This window comes from Lepisosteus oculatus, unplaced genomic scaffold, assembly GCF_040954835.1.
Source record: "Lepisosteus oculatus isolate fLepOcu1 unplaced genomic scaffold, fLepOcu1.hap2 HAP2_SCAFFOLD_94, whole genome shotgun sequence".
NCBI classification, from domain to species: Eukaryota; Metazoa; Chordata; class Actinopteri; order Semionotiformes; family Lepisosteidae; genus Lepisosteus; species Lepisosteus oculatus.
The window spans coordinates 225,468-237,659 of NW_027168430.1; the positions used below are offsets into that span (position 1 = coordinate 225,468).

Sequence of the window (12,192 nt, forward strand, 5' to 3'; positions counted from 1 at the left end):
CGGAGGAATCTGACTGCAGCGCGCAGGGCAGTCGTTGCTCCGAGGGGATCTACCAGCAGTCCGGCTGGCTGGTAGAAAGTCTCTATGCACAGAGTGTGACCGCGAGTCCTCACAAGTCACTCTTGTGCCTGGGAAGAAGCTGGTTCGTTCCCGGACCAGCACTGCTTCTGAATAAGCTATTCAGGTTGTCGACGAGGATCCAGCTGTAGGGTCCAACTGTCCAACACAAACACAATCTGTAGTGTTTAGCGTGACATAGTCTTGCAGGCATCGTGCTGTCTCACTGCAATACTATACCGCTGGAGGAAACAGTCCATCTGGCCATGAAACTCATTTGAACGTCTAGCTACAGCAACTAACAATATCATGATTTATTCAGGATTTGTGGAATCAGCACGTCCCGGAGACAGCTTCCGAAATCGTGAGCATTCTCTGGTGGTGTCCTGCAGGGCTTTTGCGGGTGTGCGTTGGTGGTATAGTGGTGAGCATAGCTGCCTTCCAAACAGTTGACCCAGGTTCGATTCCCGGCCAACGCAGTGGCGATTGGTTCTGAATGCTGTCATGAGCCTTGGATTGTGATTAGCAAAGCGAAGCCTTTTGAAAGAGCTAAAGCACTGCAAAACGGAATTGAAGGAGAATCTTACAGGGGATTCTGAGCGGTGTCTGCATACACGCAGTCCGATACGGGTGCTGAAAGCTTGAGCTACTCTCAATGTCATGCTGCCTTTCCCCCGAGTAAATCTGTTACATTGAAAGAATGCTTCTGGCAGGTTCAAAAAGGGACCCTTGTTAATTGGAGAAATCAATGATTTCGAATGAATTCTGTATGCGTTAAAAGACAGCTATACACAGAAAACATGCAGGACACTGCTCATGATGTCTCAGTGCGTTTTTTCCAAGCCATCTGACAAAGCCCGCCCACTGAAAACTGCAGCACATCGTGTAAAGACGTTCAACTTTGTAACTACTGCACACACAGGAAGCAGAATAAATTCCTCTTTTCAAACTGTCAAAGATGTGCTTTGCGAACGCTGCAGGACATCGCACAATCTCTTTTGAATGGGGACAAACCATTTCTTATGGGGCGCAGTAAGTACAGACGTTTAAAAAGCTCCACTCATGCCGACGATACAGCATGAAGAAGCGCAACCTAACGTTTGACAGACAAAAGCCGGGCGCCGCTACGAGCAATATGAAATCAAACTGACAGCACACGGCGTTTCGCGCTGACTCAAAAGTGATCTCGACAGACGCTGTTCTCTGCATAACGCTGAAAGAGCTAAAGAGCGTTTCTGTTGAGACGTAACAAGCTCGTTTCTTTCTACCATGATGTCACCATGACCAAATCTGTCTTTAAACACCTTGCTCAGTCTCTGATGAGACTGTCAAAAATTGCTTTCGCCGATTGTATTGCAAACCGGCGGAAGCGGGGTATTGGGAAAAGTTTTCAACTAGCAATAATCGCGCCTCGGCTAAACCTCACAGGCTGCGATACTGCCACTGCGCAAAGCTGACAGTAGCCAGGCAACCGCGGGGATCCTATGGAAATCGTTATCGATCGTCTCATGGCATGTCGTTGCGGTAACGCTTCATATTTGTCGTCTTCTTCTTCTTCTTCTAGCTTGAGGTTTTGAAGAATTTCATGACAGACAAGGGCTCCGTTGGGAACAAAGGGCGTTGTGAGAAAACCGTTGCTTATTTTCAGCAGCAGAAATACAACCCTTTAAATACAAGATGACAGAACAATGACGAAGGGCGTGCCGGGAGGAACTCATGCACTACAGAGGAAAGGGGGTGGGCACGTACAGTTCACATTCAAGCCACAAGTACTCTTCTCGGATGTTACACAAACAAATCCTAACGTCTTGAAAGCATTGCAGCATGTTTGTGTCCCACTTCCCGTGGCTGCAGGACGACTGACACGAACGGACAAACACAATCTGTGGCGTTTAGCGTGACATAGTCTTGCAGGCATCGTGCTGTCTCACTGCAATACTATACCGCTGGAGGAAACAGTCCATCTGGCCATGAAACTCATTTGAACGTCTAGCTACAGCAACTAACAATATCATGATTTATTCAGGATGTGTGGAATCAGCACGTCCCGGAGACAGCTTCCGAAATCGTGAGCATTCTCTGGTGGTGTCCTGCAGGGCGCCTGTGGGCGTACGTTGGTGGTATAGTGGTGAGCATAGCTGCCTTCCAAGCAGAAAAATGTTTTCAAATGCTGTCATGAGCCTTGGATTGTGACTAGCAAAGCGAAGCCTTTTGAAAGAGCTAAAGCACTGCAAAACGGAATTGAAAGAGAATCTTACAGGGGATTCTGAGCGGTGTCTGCAAACATGCAGTCCGATACGGGTGCTGAAAGCTTGAGCTACTCTCAATGTCATGCTGCCTTTCCCCGGAGTAAATCTGTTTCATTGAAAGAATGCTTCTGGCAGGTTCAAAAAGGGACCCTTGTTAATTGGAGAAATCAATGATTTCGAATGCATTCTGTATGCGTTAAAAGACAGCTATACACAGAAAACATGCAGGACACTGCTCATGATGTTTCCCGAGCCGAAACACAGTGCGTTTTTCCAAGCCATCTGACAAAGCCCGCCCACTGAAAACTGCAGCAGATCGTGTAAAGACGTTCAACTTTGTAACTACTGCACGCACAGGAAGAACCAGGGAAAATCTGATCATGTTTCTCTACAACAACAATAAAAAAAAAACATTATTTTACATATCACCTTTATGTGCAATAAAATTTATGCGCAAAGAAATTTAAAATAGTCTTCTTTAGGTGTGAGGGTAGGAGTGGATCACAGCAGGCATAATTGGCAAATTAGGAAAACAAAGAACTGGACAGGCGAGACATTTATCCAGAGAGCGAGTGATCAGAAAAAGGAACAGCTGTTACACCCAGGTTTTACGCTCTCTCTCTGTTGAATGAATGAAAGCATTTTATTAAAAACGCGTTTGCGTTTGTCTGGGTATTTACTTTGTAATCTGTGGTTTACATCTACTGTATTGTTTTGAGATGCCACTTTTAAAGGTGATATGTAAAATAAAGTTTTTTAATATTGTTATAGAGAAACATGATCAGATTTTCCCTGGTTCAGAAAAAAGACGATTAAAATCTGTAATCTTTTCACTTGTATGTCATCGGAAAATACAATCAGTTTCTGCTTTGTGTAAGGATGGTGTCAAAAAGTAATCTAAGTGGTGAGAAAGCTGTGCTCCTCAAAGCGCTTTACAGGATAAAAACAATAACAACAATAGTGGCTGGGCAAACGATTTTTTTTTATAGAAATACAAAATGAGATACTGTATAATGATGTGCATGAACAAAGTTATACTGCAATTTTCCTTAGATACGCGATTAAAAAAAATAAAAAAATGTGAATCCCTGGCGGAACACATTCCATAAGAATCAGCGCTTTTATACAGTATGTCGCCTTTAAACACATATATTTAAACACGCGTTTACGATTTAAATCAAAACGTGATTCAAATCAATATAAATGTTTATTTTGTAACGCATAGGTGACTATTCATTGTTATTAAAAAGACTTAAATTCGATCATGTTGTGATATTTAGAAATATAAATTTGTTTGGTGCGAGTGAGGTTTTATTTAATCTCTGACCCAGGGAAACGTTTAATTTTTTCAAAGAAATGTTTGTTAAAAAATAAAGTCATAGTTCCATGGGATTCAATCACAGACCATGTGACATGGAAGTCAGGAACCTAACCCACAGCACCACCAGTCGCATGCTGAGGGCTGAAAACTACAGAAACATTATCGACAATGTACAAATTTGATAAAGCTATAAAATAATGTAATTAGGCACAGAAGAAGTTTACAGCACAGTACAATAATAAATGCTGACCATGAGTTTAGAAGCATAAATTACCTTACACTAAATTTAAACACAAGCTGTCTTTAGCCCTCTAAGCTGGTTCATACAGAAATGTAGAGATCCAGGCTCAGAACACACAGCTTCATTAGCGAATACATATGCAGGACAAGTGGAGAAGACGTTTTACAGTGGATGGATTTTTAGAAACATCCCATCAGTGACATCACTGAAGTCAACTCCTAGGTAACTGTCGTGTGGATAGTTTCACAAGAATCAGACAAAGGTTTAAGCATCGCTTGTTCTAGATAAAACTGCAAAAAAAAAACAACAACCCATAATGTACTTCTTTGCGGCTCTGTTTGCCCAAATCATATATTCACAACGTGAAATTAGAAAATAATATTACGTAACCAAAATTCGCAATATGGAAACAGAACCTGTGTAATTGTTGACAGATTATGTACTTGTAACATTTTTACAAGACGAACTACAACATTTAAAAAATGACTTGTATGTACTTGATATCTCTAATCAATCCACTGCACTGCATTAAAACAAAACGAAAACTAAAACGCCCTGGGCATACCGTTTCGCGCTTCTGTAAATCAAGTTAAAAATATCTCAAGACCGATACTGGTCATAATGAAACCATCTTTCGTGTATGTTTTCTTTAAAGTACCGAGACCAGCCATATACTGTATATATACCATATACAGTAAGTACAGACGTTTAAAAAGCTCCACTCATGCCGACGATGCAGCATGAAGAAGCGCAACCTAACGTTTGACAGACAAAAGCCGGGCGCCGCGACGAGCAATATGAAATCAAACTGACAGCACACGGCGTTTCGCGCTGACTCAAAAGTGATCTCGACAGACGCTGTTCTCTGCATAACGCTGAAAGAGCTAAAGAGCGTTTCTGTTGAGACGTAACAAGCTCGTTTCTTTCTACCATGATGTCACCATGACCAAATCTGTCTTTAAACACCTTGCTCAGTCTCTGACGAGACTGTCAAAAATTGCTTTCGCCGATTGTATTGCAAACCGGCGGAAGCGGGGTATTGGGAAAAGTTTTCAACTAGCAATAATCACGCCTCGGCTAACCCTCACAGGCTACGATACTGCCACTGCGCAAAGCTGACGGTTGCCAGGCAACCGCGGGGATCCTATGGAAATCGTTATCGATCATCCCATGGCATGTCGTTGCGGTAACGCTTCATATTTGTCGTGTTCTTCTTCTTCTAGCTTGAGGTTTTGAAGAATTTCATGACAGACAAGGGCTCCGTTGGGAACAAAGGGCGTTGTGAGAAAACCGTTGCTTCTTTTTAGCAGCAGAAATACAACCCTTTAAATACAAGATGACAGAACAATGACGAAGGGCATGCCGGGAGGAACTCATGCACTACAGAGGAAAGGGGGTGGGCACGTACAGTTCACATTCAAGCCACAAGTACTCTTCTCGGATGTTGCACAAACAAATCCTAACGTCCTGAAAGCATTGCAGCATGTTTGTGTCCCACTTCTCGTGGCTGCAGGACGACTGACACGAACGGACAAACACAATCTGTGGCGTGTAGCGTGACATAGTCTTGCAGGCATCGTGCTGTCTCACTGCAATACTATACCGCTGGAGGAAACAGTCCATCTGGCCATGAAACTCATTTGAACGTCTAGCTACAGCAAATAACAATATCATGATTTATTCAGGATGTGTGGAATCAGCACGTCCCGGAGACAGCTTCCGAAATCGTGAGCATTCTCTGGTGGTGTCCTGCAGGCCTCCTGTGGGCGTGCGTTGGTGGTATAGTGGTGAGCATAGCTGCCTTCCAAGCAGAAAAATGTTTTCAAATGCTGTCATGAGCCTTGGATTGTGACTAGCAAAGCGAAGCCTTTTGAAAGAGCTAAAGCACTGCAAAACGGAATTGAAAGAGAATCTTACAGGGGATTCTGAGCGGTGTCTGCAAACATGCAGTCCGATACGGGTGCTGAAAGCTTGAGCTACTCTCAATGTCATGCTGCCTTTCCCCGGAGTAAATCTGTTACATTGAAAGAATGCTTCTGGCAGGTTCAAAAAGGGACCCTTGTTAATTGGAGAAATCAATGATTTCGAATGAATTCTGTATGCGTTAAAAGACAGCTATACACAGAAAACATGCAGGACACTGCTCATGATGTTTCCCGAGCCGAAACACAGTGCGTTTTTCCAAGCCATCTGACAAAGCCCGCCCACTGAAAACTGCAGCAGATCGTGTAAAGACGTTCAACTTTGTAACTACTGCACGCACAGGAAGAACCAGGGAAAATCTGATCATGTTTCTCTATAACAACAATAAAAAAAAACATTATTTTACATATCACCTTTATGTGCAATAAAATTTATGCGCAAAGAAATTTAAAATAGTCTTCTTTAGGTGTGAGGGTAGGAGTGGATCACAGCAGGCATAATTGGCAAATTAGGAAAACAAAGAACTGGACAGGCGAGACATTTATCCAGAGAGCGAGTGATCAGAAAAAGGAACAGCTGTTACACCCAGGTTTTACGCTCTCTCTCTCTGTTGAATGAATGAAAGCATTTTATTAAAAACGCGTTTGCGTTTGTCTGGGTATTTACTTTGTAATCTGTGGTTTACATCTACTGTATTGTTTTGAGATGCCACTTTTAAAGGTGATATGTAAAATAAAGTTTTTTATTATTGTTATAGAGAAACATGATCAGATTTTCCCTGGTTCAGAAAAAAGACGATTAAAATCTGTAATCTTTTCACTTGTATGTCATCGGAAAATACAATCAGTTTCTGCTTTGTGTAAGGATGGTGTCAAAAAGTAATCTAAGTGGTGAGAAAGCTGTGCTCCTCAAAGCGCTTTACAGGATAAAAACAATAACAACAATAGTGGCTGGGCAAACGATTTTTTTTTATAGAAATACAAAATGAGATACTGTATAATGATGTGCATGAACAAAGTTATACTGCAATTTTCCTTAGATACGCGATTAAAAAAAATAAAAAAATGTGAATCCCTGGCGGAACACATTCCATAAGAATCAGCGCTTTTATACAGTATGTCGCCTTTAAACACATATATTTAAACACGCGTTTACGATTTAAATCAAAACGTGATTCAAATCAATATAAATGTTTATTTTGTAACGCATAGGTGACTATTCATTGTTATTAAAAAGACTTAAATTCGATCATGTTGTGATATTTAGAAATATAAATTTGTTTGGTGCGAGTGAGGTTTTATTTAATCTCTGACCCAGGGAAACGTTTAATTTTTTCAAAGAAATGTTTGTTAAAAAATAAAGTCATAGTTCCATGGGATTCAATCACAGACCATGTGACATGGAAGTCAGGAACCTAACCCACAGCACCACCAGTCGCATGCTGAGGGCTGAAAACTACAGAAACATTATCGACAATGTACAAATTTGATAAAGCTATAAAATAATGTAATTAGGCACAGAAGAAGTTTACAGCACAGTACAATAATAAATGCTGACCATGAGTTTAGAAGCATAAATTACCTTACACTAAATTTAAACACAAGCTGTCTTTAGCCCTCTAAGCTGGTTCATACAGAAATGTAGAGATCCAGGCTCAGAACACACAGCTTCATTAGCGAATACATATGCAGGACAAGTGGAGAAGACGTTTTACAGTGGATGGATTTTTAGAAACATCCCATCAGTGACATCACTGAAGTCAACTCCTAGGTAACTGTCGTGTGGATAGTTTCACAAGAATCAGACAAAGGTTTAAGCATCGCTTGTTCTAGATAAAACTGCAAAAAAAAAACAACAACCCATAATGTACTTCTTTGCGGCTCTGTTTGCCCAAATCATATATTCACAACGTGAAATTAGAAAATAATATTACGTAACCAAAATTCGCAATATGGAAACAGAACCTGTGTAATTGTTGACAGATTATGTACTTGTAACATTTTTACAAGACGAACTACAACATTTAAAAAATGACTTGTATGTACTTGATATCTCTAATCAATCCACTGCACTGCATTAAAACAAAACGAAAACTAAAACGCCCTGGGCATACCGTTTCGCGCTTCTGTAAATCAAGTTAAAAATATCTCAAGACCGATACTGGTCATAATGAAACCATCTTTCGTGTATGTTTTCTTTAAAGTACCGAGACCAGCCATATACTGTATATATACCATATACAGTAAGTACAGACGTTTAAAAAGCTCCACTCATGCCGACGATGCAGCATGAAGAAGCGCAACCTAACGTTTGACAGACAAAAGCCGGGCGCCGCGACGAGCAATATGAAATCAAACTGACAGCACACGGCGTTTCGCGCTGACTCAAAAGTGATCTCGACAGACGCTGTTCTCTGCATAACGCTGAAAGAGCTAAAGAGCGTTTCTGTTGAGACGTAACAAGCTCGTTTCTTTCTACCATGATGTCACCATGACCAAATCTGTCTTTAAACACCTTGCTCAGTCTCTGACGAGACTGTCAAAAATTGCTTTCGCCGATTGTATTGCAAACCGGCGGAAGCGGGGTATTGGGAAAAGTTTTCAACTAGCAATAATCGCGCCTCGGCTAAACCTCACAGGCTACGATACTGCCACTGCGCAAAGCTGACGGTTGCCAGGCAACCGCGGGGATCCTATGGAAATCGTTATCGATCGTCCCATGGCATGTCGTTGCGGTAACGCTTCATATTTGTCGTGTTCTTCTTCTTCTAGCTTGAGGTTTTGAAGAATTTCATGACAGACAAGGGCTCCGTTGGGAACAAAGGGCGTTGTGAGAAAACCGTTGCTTCTTTTTAGCAGCAGAAATACAACCCTTTAAATACAAGATGACAGAACAATGACGAAGGGCATGCCGGGAGGAACTCATGCACTACAGAGGAAAGGGGGCGGGCACGTACAGTTCACATTCAAGCCACAAGTACTCTTCTCGGATGTTGCACAAACAAATCCTAACGTCCTGAAAGCATTGCAGCATGTTTGTGTCCCACTTCTCGTGGCTGCAGGACGACTGACACGAACGGACAAACACAATCTGTGGCGTGTAGCGTGACATAGTCTTGCAGGCATCGTGCTGTCTCACTGCAATACTATACCGCTGGAGGAAACAGTCCATCTGGCCATGAAACTCATTTGAACGTCTAGCTACAGCAAATAACAATATCATGATTTATTCAGGATGTGTGGAATCAGCACGTCCCGGAGACAGCTTCCGAAATCGTGAGCATTCTCTGGTGGTGTCCTGCAGGCCTCCTGTGGGCGTGCGTTGGTGGTATAGTGGTGAGCATAGCTGCCTTCCAAGCAGAAAAATGTTTTCAAATGCTGTCATGAGCCTTGGATTGTGACTAGCAAAGCGAAGCCTTTTGAAAGAGCTAAAGCACTGCAAAACGGAATTGAAAGAGAATCTTACAGGGGATTCTGAGCGGTGTCTGCAAACATGCAGTCCGATACGGGTGCTGAAAGCTTGAGCTACTCTCAATGTCATGCTGCCTTTCCCCGGAGTAAATCTGTTACATTGAAAGAATGCTTCTGGCAGGTTCAAAAAGGGACCCTTGTTAATTGGAGAAATCAATGATTTCGAATGAATTCTGTATGCGTTAAAAGACAGCTATACACAGAAAACATGCAGGACACTGCTCATGATGTTTCCCGAGCCGAAACACAGTGCGTTTTTCCAAGCCATCTGACAAAGCCCGCCCACTGAAAACTGCAGCAGATCGTGTAAAGACGTTCAACTTTGTAACTACTGCACGCACAGGAAGAACCAGGGAAAATCTGATCATGTTTCTCTATAACAACAATAAAAAAAAACATTATTTTACATATCACCTTTATGTGCAATAAAATTTATGCGCAAAGAAATTTAAAATAGTCTTCTTTAGGTGTGAGGGTAGGAGTGGATCACAGCAGGCATAATTGGCAAATTAGGAAAACAAAGAACTGGACAGGCGAGACATTTATCCAGAGAGCGAGTGATCAGAAAAAGGAACAGCTGTTACACCCAGGTTTTACGCTCTCTCTCTGTTGAATGAATGAAAGCATTTTATTAAAAACGCGTTTGCGTTTGTCTGGGTATTTACTTTGTAATCTGTGGTTTACATCTACTGTATTGTTTTGAGATGCCACTTTTAAAGGTGATATGTAAAATAAAGTTTTTTTATTATTGTTATAGAGAAACATGATCAGATTTTCCCTGGTTCAGAAAAAAGACGATTAAAATCTGTAATCTTTTCACTTGTATGTCATCGGAAAATACAATCAGTTTCTGCTTTGTGTAAGGATGGTGTCAAAAAGTAATCTAAGTGGTGAGAAAGCTGTGCTCCTCAAAGCGCTTTACAGGATAAAAACAATAACAACAATAGTGGCTGGGCAAACGATTTTTTTTTATAGAAATACAAAATGAGATACTGTATAATGATGTGCATGAACAAAGTTATACTGCAATTTTCCTTAGATACGCGATTAAAAAAAATAAAAAAATGTGAATCCCTGGCGGAACACATTCCATAAGAATCAGCGCTTTTATACAGTATGTCGCCTTTAAACACATATATTTAAACACGCGTTTACGATTTAAATCAAAACGTGATTCAAATCAATATAAATGTTTATTTTGTAAGGCATAGGTGACTATTCATTGTTATTAAAAAGACTTAAATTCGATCATGTTGTGATATTTAGAAATATAAATTTGTTTGGTGCGAGTGAGGTTTTATTTAATCTCTGACCCAGGGAAACGTTTAATTTTTTCAAAGAAATGTTTGTTAAAAAATAAAGTCATAGTTCCATGGGATTCAATCACAGACCATGTGACATGGAAGTCAGGAACCTAACCCACAGCACCACCAGTCGCATGCTGAGGGCTGAAAACTACAGAAACATTATCGACAATGTACAAATTTGATAAAGCTATAAAATAATGTAATTAGGCACAGAAGAAGTTTACAGCACAGTACAATAATAAATGCTGACCATGAGTTTAGAAGCATAAATTACCTTACACTAAATTTAAACACAAGCTGTCTTTAGCCCTCTAAGCTGGTTCATACAGAAATGTAGAGATCCAGGCTCAGAACACACAGCTTCATTAGCGAATACATATGCAGGACAAGTGGAGAAGACGTTTTACAGTGGATGGATTTTTAGAAACATCCCATCAGTGACATCACTGAAGTCAACTCCTAGGTAACTGTCGTGTGGATAGTTTCACAAGAATCAGACAAAGGTTTAAGCATCGCTTGTTCTAGATAAAACTGCAAAAAAAAAACAACAACCCATAATGTACTTCTTTGCGGCTCTGTTTGCCCAAATCATATATTCACAACGTGAAATTAGAAAATAATATTACGTAACCAAAATTCGCAATATGGAAACAGAACCTGTGTAATTGTTGACAGATTATGTACTTGTAACATTTTTACAAGACGAACTACAACATTTAAAAAATGACTTGTATGTACTTGATATCTCTAATCAATCCACTGCACTGCATTAAAACAAAACGAAAACTAAAACGCCCTGGGCATACCGTTTCGCGCTTCTGTAAATCAAGTTAAAAATATCTCAAGACCGATACTGGTCATAATGAAACCATCTTTCGTGTATGTTTTCTTTAAAGTACCGAGACCAGCCATATACTGTATATATACCATATACAGTAAGTACAGACGTTTAAAAAGCTCCACTCATGCCGACGATGCAGCATGAAGAAGCGCAACCTAACGTTTGACAGACAAAAGCCGGGCGCCGCGACGAGCAATATGAAATCAAACTGACAGCACACGGCGTTTCGCGCTGACTCAAAAGTGATCTCGACAGACGCTGTTCTCTGCATAACGCTGAAAGAGCTAAAGAGCGTTTCTGTTGAGACGTAACAAGCTCGTTTCTTTCTACCATGATGTCACCATGACCAAATCTGTCTTTAAACACCTTGCTCAGTCTTTGACGAGACTGTCAAAAATTGCTTTCGCCGATTGTATTGCAAACCGGCGGAAGCGGGGTATTGGGAAAAGTTTTCAACTAGCAATAATCGCGCCTCGGCTAAACCTCACAGGCTACGATACTGCCACTGCGCAAAGCTGACGGTTGCCAGGCAACCGCGGGGATCCTATGGAAATCGTTATCGATCGTCCCATGGCATGTCGTTGCGGTAACGCTTCATATTTGTCGTGTTCTTCTTCTTCTAGCTTGAGGTTTTGAAGAATTTCATGACAGACAAGGGCTCCGTTGGGAACAAAGGGCGTTGTGAGAAAACCGTTGCTTCTTTTTAGCAGCAGAAATACAACCCTTTAAATACAAGATGACAGAACAATGACGAAGGGCATGCCGGGAGGAACTCATGCACTA

At 41.1% G+C, this 12,192-nt stretch overlaps 5 non-coding genes across 5 annotated transcripts; 1 reads left to right on the forward strand and 4 right to left on the reverse strand.

Moving 5' to 3' along the window:
- Nucleotides 1–464: 464 nt before the first annotated feature.
- On the forward strand, nucleotides 465–536 carry trnag-ucc (transfer RNA glycine (anticodon UCC)). Its single transcript has one exon. It is a non-coding gene; the product is annotated as a tRNA-Gly (tRNA).
- Nucleotides 537–1,370: 834 nt separating this feature from the next.
- LOC138236857 (U4 spliceosomal RNA) lies at nucleotides 1,371–1,512 on the reverse strand. The gene has a single exon (XR_011188837.1). It is a non-coding gene; the product is annotated as a U4 spliceosomal RNA (small nuclear RNA).
- Nucleotides 1,513–4,843: 3,331 nt separating this feature from the next.
- LOC138236872 (U4 spliceosomal RNA) lies at nucleotides 4,844–4,985 on the reverse strand. The gene has a single exon (XR_011188852.1). It is a non-coding gene; the product is annotated as a U4 spliceosomal RNA (small nuclear RNA).
- A 3,329-nt stretch (nucleotides 4,986–8,314) lies between these two features.
- On the reverse strand, nucleotides 8,315–8,456 carry LOC138236858 (U4 spliceosomal RNA). Its single transcript, XR_011188838.1, has one exon. It is a non-coding gene; the product is annotated as a U4 spliceosomal RNA (small nuclear RNA).
- A 3,328-nt stretch (nucleotides 8,457–11,784) lies between these two features.
- Nucleotides 11,785–11,926, reverse strand: LOC138236869 (U4 spliceosomal RNA). The gene has a single exon (XR_011188849.1). It is a non-coding gene; the product is annotated as a U4 spliceosomal RNA (small nuclear RNA).
- Between the last annotated feature and the right edge of the window lie 266 nt (nucleotides 11,927–12,192).